We start from the raw sequence: 4842 nt of genomic DNA on the forward strand, positions 1-4842 counted from the left end.
GAGGTGAGAAAAGCAGAGTTCATGCAGGGGAGGAATGAGAGGGAAGACTGGAAAGGTGGTGGTGCGGGGGCCTGACAACCAACTTGTGTTGTTTCCATGTGTGTATCCCAGTATCTCATGCGTGTCAACAAAAAGCGACCCAAAGGGACTTCACAGCAGTGAATCGTCAATAATTATAGTAGGCTGATCTCTTGAAAGAGTTCTGGAGAATTAAAATTCTCTTTTCAGCTTTTATCTTTGGGTCTGAACCATATCAAGTGCTTCCTGACTCTCTGGCAAGGACGAAATTCCTTCTCACCTTTGCTGTGCCTGCCCTGCCATCCGAGGCCGACAGAGGTGAAGGGGGCACGGGCCTGCTGGCAGCCCTTTCTGGGGCACCTGCCCGGGCTCCTTTGCTTCCCCTGCAGACAAAGAGGCCTGGGCCCCAGCTTTGTGTTACTTTGGTCAGGGCCCTTAGGCTGGCCCCAGCAGGAACCGTGTCTTGGAAACAATAAAGCGAAACTAATATCCTTAATGGCCAAATTGGAAGGGCTGTTAACTGCTTACCACGCTTTTTGCCTATTCAGCTACATTCTGATTACTGAGAGCTGTGCTTGGCTGGGATTAGAATGATGTTTGAAAATTGTTGTGTTAAGGTGACAGCTTAGGTGTTGGTGGGGAGAACCTGAGAGCTGTGTCCTCATTAAAACCTGCCTCTATCTGAAAATACTTTTAAAAGCTTTTGTTCCCTGCATATGGATAACTATTGTTTTGTCCTCCTGCTCCACAGACTTCCTCAAAACTGGGTGTATTTGACACAACTGGCAAAAGAAGAGTTCAATTCTAGTCATTAGTCTTCTCTCTTACGTGTGTGTGTGTGTATATATATTTTTTGACTCCTAATGAGACTGAGTTTTCATTGTTTTTATGCTATAGTGTTGCAGGGGTGGGTGGTATTTCAGTTTCTTTTCTAAAGATGTCAGTTCAACCATTTCAATCTGAAGGAAATTAATCAGCTCAGGGATGACCTTGCTCACATCCTTGGCAGTGCCAGTAGAAGCAAGGATGATGTTCTAGGCAGCCCCTTGACCATTGCACCACAGATTCCCAGAGGGGCCATCCACAGTCTTCTGAGTGGCAGTAGTGGCATGGACTGTGGTCATGAGTCCCTCCATGATGCCAAAGTTGTCATGGATGCCCTTGGCCAGGGGGGCAAGCAGTTGGTGGTGCAGGATCATTGCTGACAATCTCGAGGGAGTTGTCATACTTGTCATGCTTCACACCCATCACAAACATGGGAGCATCCACAGAAGGGGCAGAGATGGTGACCCCCTTGGCTCCACCCTTCAATGAGCCCCAGCCTTCCCCATGGTAGTAAAGACACCAGTGGGCTCCACAGCATAATCAGCACCGGCACCACCCCATTTGATGGTGGGATTTTGCTCCTGGAATTTGGAGATGGACTTTCCATTGATGATGAGCTTTCCGTTCTCAGCCTTGACTGTGCCTTTGAACTTGTCATGAGTAGAATCATACTGGAACATGTAGACCATGTAGTTGAGGTCGATGAAGGGGTCATTGATGGCGACAGTATCAACACTGCCTGAGGTAAAAGCTGCCCTGGTGACCAGGCACCCAATACGGCCAAATCCTTCACTCTGACCTTCACCAGCACGTTTCAGGGTTGCATCTGGCAGCTGTGCAGGAAGACGCGGCTCTCTGTCCAAGAGGAGGAGCAGCGAGCTACCGGTGCTTCTTTGTATCAGTTCAGAGAAGTATCCTGCACATTTGAGCTGTGTGTGTGGTGTGTGTGTGTATAAATGTGTGTTTGTATTTCCCTTAAGAAGTCACACACATACAAATGGTGGCATATACATGCTGCTCTGCCCCTTGCCTTTTTTCATTACGCATATTGGGTAGAAGACATTTCACGAGCTGCATAGTATTTCATTTACCTAAGCAGTTCTTTAGCCAGACATGCTGTTGTTTCCAGTGAAGTATTGTACAAACAGCATTTGTTCTAAGTGTGAGCCTAACTGCAGGATAAATGTTTAAATATGGAATTGCTAGTCCAAAGAGAATATGCATTAAACATTGTTTTAGGGATTTTATTTATTTTTAGAGAGGGGGGAGAGAGGGAAAAAGAGAGGGAGAGGAACATCTCAAAGCCCCCAACTGGGGACCTGGCCCGCAACCCAGGCAAGTACAGTGACTGGGAATCAAACCAGCAACCCTTTGTTTCTCAGACCAGCACTCAGTCCACTGAGTTACACCAGCCAGGGCCCTGGTAACTATTTTATACCACCAATCTGTACTTAATCCTTTCCCTTTTTACACCATCCTCCCAACGCCCCTCCCATCTGGCAACTGTCAAAAGAAAATCCACTTTTTTTTAATCCTCACCCAAGGATATGTATACTGATTTTAGATTTAGAGGAAGGAGGAAGGGGAAACATTGATGTGGTAGAGAAACATCAATTGGTTGCCTCCTGTGCACCGAACCCAACCTAAGTATATGCCCTGACTGGGAATCGAACCCATAACCTTTTGGTGTATGGGATGATGCTCCAACCAACCGAGTCACCCGACCAGGGCAAGTAAGTCCGCCTTTATTGTATACGAAATTTCTGAATGAATTTGGGTTTATTTCTAGACTATTTTCTGTTCTGTTGGTGACACCAAGCAAATCTGCCAACTTTTCAAGGTATTTCTTGTAAAATGATATAAAATTTAATTGAAACACAGCATTTCTATCATTTTAGACAATTGAAATAAATCACAGATTTAAGAGATTTGATTTTTGATTTGTTAAGAATCCCCCAAAACCCTTAGATCTATTTAATATTTTGAACCCAATCTCTAGAAAAAAAATGCCTTCACTTTGTACTAGTGAGAAATTGTAGGTTCCTATGCAAATGTTATGCCTGAAAAAAACCCTTTACATTTGTTTTTATTAACTCTCTTCTTATTTGCTGTTTTGTCATTTACTATTGAAATATATTTACGTAAAATTACTCTTGTCAGTATTATTATATCTCTGTACTCTATTATTAGAGATGAAACTTTCAAATATGTCTTCATTTACATTTTTTCCAAGTAAAATTTTTTGAGTTGTGGTAAAATACACTTAACATGAAGTCGACTATGTTAGTCCCTTCTAAGTGTGTATAGTTCAGTGGCGCTGGGTACGTTCACATTGTTGCGCAACTGTCACTTCCAGCCGTTTACTTTTTAAAAAATAAATGGACAGCTTGTCTTTCAAAAGACAGAGATCAGCTTAAAAAATGGTACGATGAATCCCTGAGAAGCAAAAGCCACTCAGCAATGTGAAGTAGATGGGCCTAGTGTCTTTCTGGAACACAACTGTGTTCTGTAAAGGAATGTGTTTCTTGGCCACAAATGCCAACACATTAAATCTGTCCATTTGGAAACTGATCCGATGTCTGGGGCTTAAACTCCCAGATCCAGCTTGAGCTCGGAGGAGACCGAGCCGTGGCCTCTGCCCCTGGTTACTTAGGATGATAGGATGGGTCAGCACCTGCCACTCAGAAGCCGTGGTCTTCTTTGCAGAATTGTCCAAGGCCCAGAGCTTTTGATTTTTTGGATTAAGGTTCTTCTAATGTTATTTAGATAAATGGAGACATACCTCTCTCACACCTCCTGAATATTTATCCCCTGCTCTCTTACCTTGATTCAGGTGCCACTCCCACCAAGTGATCCACTTACTCCGGGAAAATCTGTTTCTTTTTTCTTTTTTGCATCTAGACATATGTCAGTGCTGCTCTGAATGAGAAGGTGCTAGCGCCACATTGCTGCGCACTGCCACATAGGAAGTGTCATCCAGGCGGGACTCTAAGGGCCACCCTTCCGAGTGTTTTCCTTCTCAGCCTTGTGAATGGGCGTACGTTAATGAACGTGGGCTGGAGAGCAATTAAAGGAGGCTGCTGGCTGCACAGCAGAACCGGCTCCTGGAGCCAGATCCGAACCCGCTGCGCGGGGCTGCCTGATAGCAGCCTGGCTCTGTGCGCACTGAGGAGGATGCTGGCAGCAGGTCGCTGCCACTGCGGGCGGAGGACGCCCGGCCTCATCGTTCCCCTTCCTGTCGCCTTTGCACCCCGTTGTGTGCGTTCTTTTGGGCAGTGCTTATTTGCATAATTTCTCACCAAAATTAAAAATTCACATCCTGTTTTGAAAAATTACAACGGGGCGTTATATGTGTTAGTGGAATTAACCTTTGCATGAGAAAGGCATAAAGATTTACTCTCAACTTATAAGTATGACCCATGGACATGAACTATAGGGGGGGAATGTGGGAGGGAGGGGTTGGGCAGGATGGAGTTGAGTGAAGGGGTGGAAAAGGGACAACTGTAATAGCATAATCAATAAATATATCACAAAAAAAAGATTTCCTCTTTCCACTTCTAAATCATGCTGGGAGAAGCTGGAAAGATAAAAAAATCCGAATGAGGGGTGAACCAAGCAATGAAAGTGTGAGCAACAATGTTAGAGCCTCCGGTCTTTTTTTTTTTTTTTCTGGAGATGAAGATGAAAAAAATGGGTTATTTTTCCCTATGTATTAAATTCGAATAGTAACAGTGTCTTCTTTGTAGGGTTGTGGTGAGGGTTAAGCAAGCTCACAGTGTGCAGGCGAGTGCCCAGAACTGACTAATCTAAGTGCTAGCTATTTTTATAAGTATTATAATTATTATGATCACTTCTCAGTCCATCTCTGAGTATGTTTTGAGACACTAGTATTTTGAAAACTTCTCTTTTATGGTTTTCTCTGTTTGAGCTTGCTTCCACTTGTTCTTAAGAGGCAAAAAAGCGGCCATGATTCCTGTCTCACTGTGGAACAAAGCAAAA

The 4842-nt window shown here is 44.1% G+C and overlaps 1 pseudogene; it reads right to left on the reverse strand.

Moving 5' to 3' along the window:
* Positions 1-878: 878 nt before the first annotated feature.
* Positions 879-4067, reverse strand: LOC139441092 (glyceraldehyde-3-phosphate dehydrogenase-like; annotated as a pseudogene).
* Positions 4068-4842: the final 775 nt, after the last annotated feature.

Source organism: Desmodus rotundus, chromosome 8 (genome assembly GCF_022682495.2).
Source record: "Desmodus rotundus isolate HL8 chromosome 8, HLdesRot8A.1, whole genome shotgun sequence".
In the NCBI taxonomy this organism is placed as follows: domain Eukaryota; kingdom Metazoa; phylum Chordata; class Mammalia; order Chiroptera; family Phyllostomidae; genus Desmodus; species Desmodus rotundus.